Here is a 15,547-nt window from a genome sequence, read left to right on the forward strand (position 1 = left end):
TATTTTTATTTCTATGTTACTTGATACTATTTATTAATAATAATATTGCTTTTATTATTTTTGTATATCTACTTTATCTAAATGAGGATAATTGTCATAGGCAAAACTATTTAGTTTATTTCGTTTTTAACTTCAACCAACATGCAAATGACCCAAATAACACAGTTTACAGAATATTTTTGCCAAAAACCTCCTGAGGTGCCAACATTATCACTCTGCAGTTTCAGTGAGAGGTAGAAAGGGAAGCAGATTGAGTCTGAGCTGTGTTGAATGTCATGTCTCCTCCTCAGCCACCTCTGTTTGTTTCCCTGTACCTGACAGACAGTAAGTCTTACACAAGGCATGCTATTTTGTACTGTGATAATAATGTGAAGCTTTTGTTTGATAGCTGACATTAAAGCTGCAGTATGTGTGTTGCTCTCTTTCACACCAAACCATCAATAAAAGTGCATTCTATGTACGTGTGCATTCATCTATTTCTTTTCCATATGTATAGATGGACTTGTATCTTTTCATCTTTTATAATCTGTGATAAATAACATTATTTTTTTGGAAAAGCAGGGATTAATTTCCCCAACACGAACGTTGCTTCGTTTAACCCTTCTCACCAGAGACTCAATCTGCTGCCCACGGCTCCTTCAGAGTGAACAAGATTTCCCTCCGAGGTCTCACGGCTCGCTCTTATGCTGGTTAAATGGACAGGAGTGAGGAATGGTGGCAGAATCGGAAACAGCCGTCCACTATGGCGGCCGCATATCATAGACTCTTGCTCCTTCTCTGGCTTAAGATGAAAGATGATATCACCCCGTCCGTTGTCATCCCGTGTCATTGTTTGTATTGATCCGGTGACAGATGAGACCCGCGGGGGAGCAGCAGCGGCGGCAGATTGTGTCTGTTTCTTGGTTTTGCTTCCTGCTTTCTTGGCATGATGCAACTGACATAGGGAGTATTGATCGGGCAATTATTGCAGCCCTTGAGACAGCTAGGGTCAGAGGGGCTGGAGTCGTAAGACCGTGTGTACATATGGTGTTATCGAGGCAGGAAAATCATTCTGTATTGACGGAGCGCGGCTCCATCTTTCTCACAGTGCCTTCATCAGATGGGGAACACACGCCCTCACCAGGTAAACACTGGAATATCAGTGAACTAACGGATTTAGTGGGAACATGATGAAATTGATCCCTGTTTCTCCTCAGCTCAACTACTTCTTCATTAGTGTGGGCAGCAGCGGTAGGCAATCTATTGGTACATCTGAGTATTGATTAGGACCGGAGTATGTAGAAGCCTTGCTTAGTAGAGTAAAGGACAATGTAAACCAACAAAGTAAAGCAAAGCTCTTTGTTAAGGGAGGAATCTAGCGAGGGCTTAATTGCTTTGTGTTCTGAGAAAATGGAAAGGTCCCGGCGAGCTCAATAGTCTGCCGTGCTGCTCAGCATTCATGTGGCTGGGCAGCTATCAGAGCGGCATCATAAGACGCGAGGCAACCTGATCGCCACCTTGAGGCAGCGATTGATGTAAACGGTCTTTTAATTAAGCCCGTGTTGTAAGTGTGTCAAAGCTAGGGGAATTGGGTGGGAGCGGTAGACGCAGTCAGACAACAATCGCACAAACTGTCCTCCTCACTATTAACTCTCCAGAGGCTTCTGCTGGAGGGACTCTACCGCGGCATAAAAGCAGCGTTAACTTGATGCTCTAATTGCCTGTTGTGCTTAGCAGCACTTGAGCCTGACGAGGGGCATCTGCAGGCAGGTTTATGGCTTTAAGAAACCAAATCGATGAGGGAGGAGGAGGTATGGTCCACTCGTGTACAGTGAAACTGTTGAATATTGATGCAGAACTGTCAGCGCATATGAGTCTCAAATGCTGCTAAATTTGTCTCCGCTGTTGTGGCTTCAACAAGGTCACAGGTTTGTTTGTTCAGCGTTCATAGCGGTGCAGCAGGATCACTTATTTTGGCAACATGGAGTCAAACGCATGAACCAAAGCAAATCCTTCTTTTTGTAGTTGAGGCAGAAGAGTGACACATACAGAATAATGAGTAAATAATGAGCAGCAGGAATAATGAGCGCTGCACCACTACCACACCATCTGTACCACAGTTACAGGGGCGGAGGCTCTTCTACTCACGTCTGCAACACAGACATGAATGATTCACGTAGTTTTACAGAGCCTGGCAAGAATAGGTGGACTAAAGATGCTCATTATGAACGTCTATCATTAATATATGACCAATACTTCAGAGGGCTCCTTAATGACTTTAATTAATATTGTATAGAGCACTGACTTGGCGAGAGAAAGATGGTGAAGAAGGAGCAAGAGAACGCAAAATAATAAAAACACACATGCACAGAAATGCACGTCCATATATATTTGTGCATGAGAAAAGACTGACAATTACAGACATAAAGAAAGAAAAATGATGGACAGATGAACATATAAGAATGCACTCACACATACACGTGCACACACTTGGGGGCCATGCTCCAGACATCCTCCAGAGTACGATGGGGGCAGGGGAGACAGTGATGGATTACAGGCACATCTGGGCTGTAATAAGTAGGTCCCACATCCCACCTGCATTCAGCAGGAGGCAGAAATCCTGCATAATGGTTTCACATAGAAGGCCAGGTACCCTGGGCTGTGTAATGCCTTGTCAGCTTGTGTGTGTTGCTGTGTTTGTGTGTGTTGTCATTACTGGATTTAGTACCCAGAGGAGGATAAAGAAGTCCTTTGAGTGGCTACTGCGCTAAAAAACATTCAATACTACATGCAGCCTTTAGTATAGGCAAACTGATCTGTTTAATATCAATCTATCTAACCACTGCAAACATTCTAAATCACTGGATTTATTTTAAATTTAACAATCAACAATCACAAAATAAATTAATTTTTTGTGCTTGGATCTTATGAAATAGTTTTTGTAAATGAGCAGAATTTACTTTTGTAAATACAATTTAGAGAACATAACATTGAATAAGAAGCAATTCCTCCTCCTCTAAATGACTATGCTGCCTAATTGAGCTCTCACAGGTGCTGGAATGAGACAACAATCGATAAGGCCACAAAAAGCAAGACACAGAAAAGTACCACCTGCAATAATCCCTGAGCTTGTTTCCAGCAGGGTCATCTATACTCATCACGCTGCCTCTACTGCGGTAGCCTCGATGGCCTTTGAAACCAAACACACCTGGTGAAAATATTTCATCCTAATTTATTTGTTCCTACTTGCGTTTAAAAAAAATAATAATACAGAAATACTTCAGAGCCACAGAATGTTAAATTTATCATTAAAAACTATTCACTATCTTTTCTGTTGTGGCTGTGCCTCTTAGCAAAGGTTAATAAACAACTACACTATTTTATCAATTCGACACACAACTTCTATTCCACTTAATGGTATGTGTGTTTAATGTTACATAAAAACGACACGCTACAGTGAGCTTTACATGTTTAATCAGGCAAGGACTTGAACTATTCACCGCATTTAAGACTGAATCAATTAATTATAAGTGTTTAATTGATTGCCCTCTAGCACATTGAGTTTGAGCCAAGATACAGCTTGTGATCTAGATGGATATGGATGATCCGTGACTGATCATTTAAGGCTGCCTCCTTTAAGCCTGTAGAAATGAGAGCACTAATCTATCCAATTGTTTTGACCACACAGGGTTCAATGTAAAATTGACCCTGAGAAGCCCACAATTTACCATAGGGAGTCTGAGTTAGTGAACTAGAAATGTACAGGGAAAACAAAAACAAGGACGGACATGAGAAATGCACAACAAATTTACAACAGCGGTCCCACTTAAAATGGCATCAGTTTAAATGTGTGTGTGTCTGTGTGTGTGTGTGTGTGTGTGTGTGGGTGTGTGTACTTGCTCTCTCACGACAGACGCCTCTGCCTTTGCTTGCAATTTCTTTCACTGCAGTCAGTTCACACTTCGGTGCCCTGGTTGTTTGAGAAGCGCTGACCCTTTACCGCAGCTCCTGACCGGTGCTGATGAAGTGCTTGACGAGTAGTTGTAAGGCAGGTTGGATTAATTAGCTTGTGGGCTAGCTGGTGTTGCGCCACGCTCCAGGATGTGTTAATGTGGGCGTGTAAAGCATAGAGTCAGGCCGTGACCTTTTTTTAGGCTGTGCTGAAGAAAAACACTGGTTACGGTTGAATGATCCCTGGAGAACGAGAGTATAATGCTTGTTCACATCCTCTGTTCTGTGTATTGTGTAGTGTGTTATCAGATGTTAAAGATGAGTGGAGTCCAATCAAATTAAGATTAAGATTAAGATCCATTTATTCGTCCCAAACACATGCACAGACATGCAAAGGCACACTCTTGCAGGTAGGGAAATTTAATCTCTGCTTTTGACCCATCTGGTGCAGGACACACAGAGCAGTGAGCGACCATGTACAGCGCTAGGGGAGCAGATGTTGGGTTGAGTAAGGTGCCTTGCTCAGGGGCACTAGACAGGGTAGGAAGAATCCTCTTGGATTTTTGGACGGATCAATCCAGGTTTGTCTTTTGTTGTCTCTCCGTGGTGTCGAACCAGATACGAACCAGAGACCTTCTCTGCCCATAGTCCAAGTTTCTGCCACTAGACCACCGCCTCATAGCCACACACAATAAGAGCTGATGCCCATACAAACCTAATTCTAAATATGAAGCTAATGATGGCATCGGTATAGCCACAAGTGAAGCAACAAAATGTTTCAGTTAATGTCCAAGTGAAACTACAATAGCTCTCAGTAGAGCTCATACCTCCATCAATCACCAACGGTCCCCCAGTGAAAACCACAATTAAATTCACCAGATCGAGATTTCTATTTGGATCTGCACCCATACCAAGTCCTTCCCCCAAGTTGCATTGTGACTTGTGACTTTTCTATAGTTTTTGCATGATTTTGCTTAGCAACAAAGAAATATACAAACCAACACAAAGACAAGGTGGACAACGTAATCTCCTTGGCAGAGGTGATGACATGAAGTCACAATCAGACTTAAGCAAAAACCCATATATATTTATTTGACAATAATTCAACACAAATTGAAGAAACCAGAGATGCATGAAGTGTGACGACAAGAAAGTCAGTAGTGTTCGCATGTATGACAATAGGAGAAACACAAATAAGGACAGGGCACATGCAACCAGGAGCAGAGTTTCCTCTCTCTCTCTTTCTCTCTCTCTCCAACCTGGCAAGTGGGTTTCAAACTACAGGAGTAGGTTTTTAAGTCTCGAGCACACTCATTGTTAGAAATTGTACTGTATTAGCGATAGGCGACATAAAGTCTCGTCCCCTCCAGAGACTTTTAGACCTTATGTGATTCACCATGTAACTAACACTATACACTGCCAGAAAATTGGTTAAATTTCTTCTTTATCACATTTCATCTCTCTGTATCACTTTATGTGTGCTTTTAAAACCACTGCCTCCCCAGAACCAGACCCGGCTGGTGGGCACAGTCAGCCAGAAAGCCTGAACAGATGAATTGTGACCCTCTTATCTCACAGCTATAACACAAAGTAGCTGTTTTGCTGTGTTGCATCCTGCCCGGTAATGCTGAGAGTTTGATAGTAATCTCTGCTGGATATAGAAAGGATAGAGATTGACTCAACATGGCCCTGTACACCTTTTCAAGTGGGAGGAGGTGTGTGAACATACATCCGTAATGTGCTAGCTACTCCCCTGACGTTTCTTTGTGTGTTGTGACTTGATTAGTAAAGATAATAGTATTATAGTATCTTGGACATTTTTCAAGGTTTATTTATTGAAACCATTAAGCAATGCTTGGTAAAAGTCCCAATGTCTCACTCCGACACTATAAGAAAAACAAGCATTAAGACAAACATTTGGATATAGCTGTTACAGATGATGCATCCGGTGTTTAGTTTTAATGCTGTCGTTAGCATTGGTGGACTTACTTTAAAACTGTAGCTAAAGTGGCCACATGCTGCTCTCCACTTTAATGTATTTAAGCTACAGTGCAGCAGCACTGCCTATATTGAAAGGACCAATGCTCTGCTGCCACATACCGAGGTAAGGTACAGTTCAATTTGTGCTTTGCAGATTTCCATTAACACCAGATGTTTGCCAGTTTGCCTGACAGAAAAACAAGCTGAACACCATTTGATGCCAACGAGTAGCACATGCACACTGACCTTTTAACATGAAACCACCTTTTCAATCCACTTATAATTCCCTGATACATTTGTGTTGGAGAGAATGAGACCTGTGCAGTTGGGCAGGCAGGCAAAAGGTCCAAACTCAAACCACAAGGGAACTGATCAGAATCACTGGGGGACAACAGGGAGCAGAACAGAAGCACAAGGTCAAACTCACTGAGAGGACTGGGAGCACAGAGTCTAAATGCTCAATGGAGACAGGCATAGTTGGACACATGTGAGACACAAAATGGCGAATCAGACATAGCCAGAAAATACTAAAAAACAGGAAGTACAACAACCAACATAGAGACAGAACAGGAGATAAAATGAAATCCCTAAAGCTGCCTTCAGACGTGCACTGAACCCTTGAGAATCTCTGATTATTCTCCAGAGGGGCTTTAAGTGAGAAGGCGAATGTCAGAGAGGGAGGCTCCAGACCTTATGCTGGGTTCCTCCGTTCATTGAGTTAATGATGTTATACCACGTGACAGACGCAAAAATTCAAAATAAAATCTCAGGATGAAAAAGCGGAGCCATGTATGTAGAAGACATAGATGAAGATGTCAAGAAAGCTTTTAGTGATAAAGCCTGATGCAGTTTCTGTGGACGGTAGACCTATCCCTTTTAACAGTAATGTTGGTTTGTGACGTGATGGTCAACGAGGGTAACTTATTTATTCTTCTTCATAGAATATTTGGTGTTTGATGTACATCCATCACTTTTTTCAAACATCCAGCACAAAAAAAATGAAATGATAAATAGTGGTTGATTACAGTTAGTAGATTACTTTCCAATAATGCGGGCTGTACATTAACTTGTCCATGTTCACAATGAATGCACTCTATGTATGTAATGTGTTATTATTATACATGAATTGATTTAAAAGCAGGATTTTACTGTTGTCTCTTAATATGTTATTTATGGATATATATATATATATATATATATTTAACTAACTAGCAACTATAGCTAGTTACAAAATAATAGCTGAGATTTAATGGAGTAGATGTATCAAGTAAAAATAAATTGCGACACTAAAGTGATGTGGTCCCTTATATTTGTATACAGTTATTGAGTAAATGTACTTAGTTACATTCTATTATGGTTTTATGCCAGTGCCATTGCATATATACAATAAGGATAATAGTAATTGAATGCAAATGTTTTGGTCTATATGATTCGATTTTCAGTTGTCTCTAACTCTCTTAGTCTATATATAGTCTTGTGTATGGGTGACTGAAGTTCATCCACCTTTTGAATAACAGCGTGGGAGAGCTGCTCGAAAATGATAGTTTTTACCACTACAGCAGTGATCCCTGGATTGATTTTGCTCTGGTGACAAAATGCAAATAGAACTTCCAGCAACTGCTGCAAATGCCTGTTCTTTAGTGTAGTATATTGTGTTTTCTGTAGTTTGTAAGGTTTCATAGCTTTTTCTTCTATTTTCTGTGACAAATTGTGTAGATTAGTTTTTCTTGTTCACTTTAATTTATATATATTACATTTGACAACATTGATAATTTAAATATATGTCTTTGGTGTCTCTTATTGAATAAGATTTCTCTTGTTGTTTGTGTTGCTGTTTTGAGTTTGCTATACTGCCAAACAATATATACTGTCGGCAAAGTAGATCTGTAGTTGTGACTAATTTAACTCTTCTGTATTTGTTCCAAAGAGAATTATTGATTGTATTATGTTTAGTTCTAACAAAACATTTGAAAGGGGGGGGGGGGGGTGCACCACAAAACAAGTTTGCTAAGGGCACCCCATATGTCTAGCAGCATCCCTGGAAGAAATATTTCATTAAATGATGCACGTTGGCAAAATGTAAATGGAATGCCGATTGGTACTATAAAAGAAACACAGAATAGAACTGCAGTGTGTAATGAGAAATGTAACTGTGAGTCTGAATCAGAGTTGAATGAGCTCTTGGCCTCATATGGCCAATTTTCATAGTCAACCAATATGGCGAAAGGAAAACACAAACAACTACTGAGAAAAGGTGTCATGTCTGTCCTTCTTCTTCTTCTTCCTCTTCTTCTTTTTTGTATGACTCAACCCGTATTTGCACCACTCTCCATCTGGCCTACTGGCTCCAGATGCAACCGCCAGACTTTTTTTCTCATAGGGCCATCTGGGCAGCTCTGTGCTGGAGCTCAATCGAAAGCAAATATAGTCTTATTTCTTGTTGGGATTGAGCTTCTTTTTTTTTTATGTGCAGACTCCCAAAACTTGAACACACATTCAAACGGATGGCACAGATCAATGGAAAACAGGCTTCTGGGCTTTGCGTGTTACAGCTTACTTGTCCTGAATATAAGAGGCAAGTGTTACACAAAGCGGTTGATTTGCTTAAGGCTAAATTTAGAATGAGGTCATTCATTCTGTCACTCGATATGGATAATGCCTTTCCATTACCAATCATGCAGCACACTTAAGTCCTTGTCACTGTTGTATATTATTATTGAATTATTATTACTGATGTGATACAATTGTATATTACTATCTATTACTGATATCTTGGTTTAGATCAATTTAGCTGTGAAATGTTCCCAGAAGTACACTGCTCATTACTGCACTTAAACAGACACAGGCTGCAAGTTACAAAGACGTCAAGGTAAGATATGAAACCCACCGGGACACTCAGGGCTTTACCGAAATTAAACAAGTCAAATACATGCATCACATTTTAACATCAAGCAAAAACAAAACAAAAAATAAGTTCCATCACCACTGATGGGTAGGGTTGTGTATTTGCTGAACATGTATAGTGAAGTTTATGAAGATGCTTGTGTTTTGTTTACATGATGTGTATTTTAAAAATGCATTGAGCTCTCACAGCCGGCGTTAGCACCTCTGATGCCGACATTCTCTCTTCCTTTCTCTGCTTTATTGACAAAGCAGCCCATAAAAACAAACACCTCAAGCTCAATTTATTTCTTCTTCATTTCCCAAGCAATAAGTCACATCCATCATCTCATATTGTTTTTTCCCTTCCATGGCAGCGCTATTAAAAACTCTATCAACAGACACTGGAGAAAACTACCCGTCTGTCAACATATCTAATCAAGCACCTCTTTTCTGTTGCCCAGTGACAATCAACATGCAGTCACAGCACAGTGAGGAATAGGAAATAATGATGAAGAAAGGAGAGATTATTTGATCAATGCCTTGAATCGAACATTACTGATATTTTAAATGTATCACATAGTATATAATTATAGTAGAAATGCATCTTTATAAAATGTTCTCTAATTGCTGTGTGTCTGTCTTATTGTTTTATTTGATCTACTGTCTCTTGTATTAACTTCTCTAAATTATAAATTTCCCTGTATTCTGCACTTATGTCTGTGAAGCACTGTAAAACCTGAAGTGCTGTATAAAAAACTATTATAATTATTATTATACACAAGTACTTACTTATTATAGCCCTTGTTTTATAATTGACAAGGGCCATGTGTCTATCATTAGTGTCTTAAAAATGCTAGATACACTAAAAGAATAAAATAATATAAAGAAAATTATTAAAATAAAAATGTACTTGAGTAAAGACGTGTGTGTGTTTGTAAGGGTGTGCATGTGCGTGTGCCGTGTTTCTCCTTTCAATAACACCAAAGTGTCCGGCTATCACTAAAATAAGACGGAGGTCCTAATTGATTTCAGATGCTGACAATATGGTCACCACTCAGTTCATTGTTCATTATATCACAAGAGTCCTTCAGGGCGAGGTCATGTCAAATCTCAAGTCGATACAATTTGCCATGTGTAAGTCTATGAGACCTCTGAATCTTCACCGACTGGAACATTTGTGATCGTGTCTGACACCAAATAATCTCTGTGTCAAATCAATTTGCAGAGATTGAAAGATTAAATGACTGAGAACAAAATGAAAAGCCCATCATGGATAACACACGAGACACCGATCCCCCATGTGCACCCCAATAGGAAATAGTATACCTGAGGCACAGATCCCTAAATGAATGTCTCTGCAAAACTCCCGTGCCCCTGCAGGCAGAGCTCCAGGTGTACTGCCGCAGTAAACCAACTTGACCAGGTAAGACCAGACGCTATTGTGAAGCCAGTGCACATATGTGTATGCATGAGTATGTGTATTTGAGGGCCACAGACAGACGGCTACATTACAGTTCTTTTTTTAAAAGACGATTTTGGGAAGCAGTATCAGGCGACAGCTTTTTACAGGGAGGATCAGGTTGACAGAGGGAGAAGGAGATACGATCAGAAGAGAGCGGCCAAACCGATCCACTTTGAAATATGAGCGGTCTGGATTGGAGGGGTCATTATTCTGAATCATTTCTTCTTAAATGATTTTCAGTGCATTCCCGCTTTGTTAGACTGAATAAATTGGACCAAAGCAGGATTATGTATGAACTAGTATCTCAAATGTATAAATTACTGTGGAAAGAAAGACACTCAGGCCCCATCACACTTTCTACTGCATTATTATGACCTAATGTTGCATGCAAGTCCTTTCTCTAAATCCTCTATCCATACATGTTTATTGTAGGATTATTGTATACCTCACCTAACTACACCTGACACATTTCAACTGCTTAAAATAGCACCAGCTGACATCCAACACTGGTGGCTCATTATTTACTGTATAGGGTCTGAGGGATTTTTAGGTGGATAGACTGATGTTGGGAGGATTAGGCCAAGAACAAGACCTTGTCAGCCAAAGTCTCGTGGTGTCAGCAGAATGGAGAGTGGGGGGATGTCATGGAGGTTTAGTGGGGGCACAGACAAGGGGAGATAAATCCTTAGAAACAAACTGTGGTATGTGTTTGGTTGGATTCTAGTGCAAAAGATTACTTCTGGCAATGTTGCCCAAAAGTAAAGCCTTGCCTTCCCCATGCTAGTGAATAGGACATGGACCAACATAAAGTCTAATATACTTCCCATACATTTTCATGTGTGTGTCAATATTTCCAGTAAGTTTGGATATAATTAGGTATTTCACATTATATAATGAGGAGAGACCTCCTGATTGATGGATGAGACTTCCCCCTCATCTCATTTTCATCCGCTTATCCGGGGTCGGGTCGCGGGGGGAGCAGCTCAAGCAGGGGGCCCCAGACTTCCCTTTCCCGGGCCACATTGACCAACTCTGACGGGGGGATCCCGAGGCGTTCCCAGGCCAGTGTTGAGATATAATCTCTCCACCTAGTCCTGGGTCTTCCCCGAGGTCTCCTCCCCACTGGACGTGCCTGAAACACCTCCCAAGGAAGGCGCCCAGTGGGCATCCTTACCAGATGCCCGAACCACCTCAGCTGACTCCTTTCTAAGTGAAGGAGCAGCGGCTCTAATCCGAGTTCCTCACGGATGGCTGAGCTTCTCACCCTATCCCTAAGGGAGACGCCAGCCACCCTTCTGAGAAAACTCATCTCGGCCGCTTGTACCCGTGATCTCGTCCTTTCGGTCATCACCCAGTCCTCATGACCATAGGTGAGGATAGGAACGAAGATCGACCGGTAGATCGAGAGCTTTGCCTTGCGGCTCAGCTCTCTTTTCGTTACAACGGTGCGGTAAAGCGAACGCAATACCGCCCCCGCTGCTCCGATTCTCCGGCCAATCTCACGCTCCATAGTACCCTCACTCGCGAACAAGACCCCAAGGTACTTGAACTCCTTCACTTGGGCTAAGGACTCATTTCCTACCCGGAGTAAGCAATCCATCGGTTTCCTGCTAAGAGTCATGGCCTCAGATTTAGAGGTGCTGATCCTCATCCCAGCCGCTTCACACTCGGCCACCAGCCGATCCAGTGAGTGCTGAAGGTCACAGGTCGATGATCCAATGAGGACCACGTCATCTGCAAAAAGCAGTGACGAGATCCTCAGACCACCGAACTGCAACCCCTCCCCACCACGACTACGCCTCGATATCCTGTCCATGTATATCACAAACAGGATTGGTGACAAGGCGCAGCCCTGGCGGAGACCAGCATCCACTGAGAACGAAACTGACTGGCTGTCGAGGACGCGAACACAGCTCTCGCTTTGGGAGTACAGAGATTGGATGGCCCTGAGGAGAGACCCCCTTACCCCATACTCCCGCAGCACCTCCCACAGTTTCTCCCGGGGGACCCGGTCATACGCCTTCTCCAGATCCACAAAACACATGTAGACCGGATGGGCATACTCCCAGGCCCCCTCCAGGATCCTTGCGAGAGTGAAGAGCTGGTCTGTAGTTCCACGTCCGGGGCGAAAACCGCATTGTTCCTCTTCAATCTGAGGTTCGACGATCGGCCGAACCCTCCTTTCCAGCACCTTGGAGTAGACCTTACCAGGGAGGCTGAGAAGTGTGATGCCCCGGTAATTGGCACACACTCTCTGGTCCCCCTTTTTGAACAGGGGAACCACCACCCCAGTTTGCCACTCCTTTGGCACTGTACCCGACTCCCACGCGATGTTGAATAGGCGTGTCAACCATGACAGCCCCTCAACACCCAGAGCCTTTAGCATTTCTGGCCGGATCTCATCAATCCCTGGGGCCTTGCCACTGCGGAGATGTTTGACCACCTCAGTGACCTCCACCAGGGAAATTGACGATGAAACACCATCAACCTCGAGCTCTGCCTCCAACATAGAGGGCGTGTTATTCGGATTCAGGAGTTCCTCAAAGTGTTCCTTCCAACGTCCGACAACCTCCTCAGTTGAGGTCAACAGAGTCCCATCCTTACTGTACACAGCTTGGATGGTTCCCCGTTTCCCCCTCCTGAGGTGCCGGATAGTCTTCCAGAAACACTTTGGTGCCGACCGAAAGTCCTTCTCCATGACCTCTCCGAACTTCTCCCACACCCGCTGCTTAGCCTCCGACACGGCAGCAGCTGCAGCCCTTCGGGCCTGTCGGTACCCTGCAACCGAGTCAGGAGTCCTCCAGGATATCATATCCCGGAAGGCCTCCTTCTTCAATCGGACGGCTTCCCTGACCACCGGTGTCCACCACGGTGTCCGAGGGTTACCGCCCCTTGAGGAGCCTAAGACCCTGAGGCCACAGCTAGCCGCCGCAGCTTCAGCAATGGAGGCTTTGAACACCGCCCACTCCGGCTCAATGCCCCCAACCTCCACAGGAATGCCAGAAAAACTCCGCCGGAGGTGTGAGTTGAAGATACCTGGATGAGACTTGTCCATCTTTATTTACAGTCTATGGTTGTGCCAAGCAGGATTTGAAAGATTTCCCAGGAACATGTCTTCTTACACAACACAGGAGAAATTGAAATTTTTTCACGCACAGTTAAGGCTGTTAGATCTTTTAATATGTTGTTAAGCACAGGCAATTCCTCACATAAAATTGTAGAGCAATGGTGCCAAGCCAAGCTGAGTTAGATCCAATCGAAGTACAGATTCCCTCGATAACTGATGGATGATACAACTGAATTAATTTATACTTTTAAAAATTCCTAGAGTGAGGACCCTTTAAGACCCCACTGCATATATGATATACCAAATGTCTCTCACTGGTTGGACCGGGTTTTGTAAGATGGAGGAAGCCAATGCACCTTTGCATTTCAATGATGAAAGAGCCAAAGACATGTTTAATTCCTTTGATCTGTGCGTTGATTCAGGCAAGATGAACAAATATCCCCCAAAGCTGAAAACAACCTGATCATCTTGACATTAATAATACAAACCTTTGGCAACAATACATGATGTAGAGAAGTGTGTTGATCTGCATAATTAATATGTGTATATAACCGCATTGTGTTGGTTCATACTTATTAGCAAAAAGATTAAATTAAACCTGTTGAAACCTAATTCTCTTACAAACGCCCTGCTGTACTTTACTTTCATTATTCTATTGTAATAACATTATGGAGATTCTGTTTATATCCTCTCCATTTCATGGAGCTGTTTTTTTTCTTCTCTGCTTTAATTATAAATTCTTTCCAGGGGAAAACCCTTGACTGACAGATTCCAGAGACATCTGTGTCCGCATGGCATTTGTATGTGTGCATATATGCATATTTACTCATGAATCTGTTTGCACATGCACACACGTACACGCTTGGCTATATGCATGCAAACACCAACATGCCAAATTATCCTGTGTATTTGGTTCACACTCATCTGTGTGTGTGTGTGTGTGTGTGTGTATGTGCGTGTGCGTGTGTGCTCTTGTGAGTACAGGCGCTGCTTAATAAACAAGAAGAAAAACAGTTGTTTGTTTGATTAGCATCACTACAAATTCTCCCTCTCATCTAACTAACTAAAGCTACGGCCACACAGTGTTTTCTTGTCTCCCTCAATTTGAATCTCAATGCTCACTCCTTTCCACTTGGCGGCATCTTTAATAAAGGCTGCTGCTTGTCGGCGAGCATGTCCTGTCTCTAGTGAGATAGTTAATAAAGCAGAGATGTTCTGCCCACATCCTGGGGCTTTGAGAGGGAGGGAGGGAGGGAGAGTGGAGGGGGTGAAGACTATTATTCAGTCAAGAAAAACAAGGGGCTTTACATACAGGCACCAGTGTGGGGAAGCAGTGGTGAACTTTCTTTCCGTTCTTTTTTAATGTGTTTTTCTCTTCCAGAGTCTAATAGCTTCCCTGGACCAAGACAGCTTCACATTAATTGGCCGAGCAGGCGATGCCAAGGCTATTCTGCTCAGGTCCTCTGGCGCTGCCACCATCAACTCAACATAGACCTTGAAGTTCGCTCCTATTCTGCCTGTTTCAATCTTTCCTTCATATCTCCCGCGTCTTTTTTTCTCTTCTTTGTCTCTGCACACCTCCTCAAGTCTTTGCATGAGGGCATGTTTATTTCTCTCTTTTCCATGAACGCTCACGGCTTTTAGACATTTCCACCTCCTTCCTTCCTGCTCCTTCATTCATTGATCCGTCCATTAACTTTATTATTCATTTTCTCTCTCTCTCTGTCTCTCTCTCTCTCTCTCTTTGTGCCTTCCATCATCTGGATGTTTCCTCTGTCCAGTCTTCTGTGCTCTCCGTGTCTCTCCGTCACCGTCTCTGTCAGGAGCATATTAAGCAGGGGATTCACAGGAAGCCACAGCTCATTTAGACCACTGCCCAGCGGGACCCTGACCAAGGCCAGCACAGCGGGGCGCGAGCATGAGAGGCACCCTGAAGAATTCTCTCTCCTCTTCCTCCGGCCACTGTTTGGAAGTCAAAAGGAGAACAAATTTTGACCTTACTCTGTAAAGGTTTTCTAAAACCTTACAAGCTAGATAGCACTGCCTTTGTTATACTCTACCCCTCAGCACTCTGTATTACTGTAGTATTTGCGGTAAGGGGATTTTAGGTGGGGAATATTACAGATTTTGTCATTATACCCTTCTACGACTGGTAAATGACTCATCTCGTACTTTACTCGCTCAATGGGAGACGTTTGTCTTTTTGCCCCCAACAGATTATCATC

Source organism: Platichthys flesus, chromosome 1 (assembly GCF_949316205.1).
Source record: "Platichthys flesus chromosome 1, fPlaFle2.1, whole genome shotgun sequence".
NCBI lineage: Eukaryota > Metazoa > Chordata > Actinopteri > Pleuronectiformes > Pleuronectidae > Platichthys > Platichthys flesus.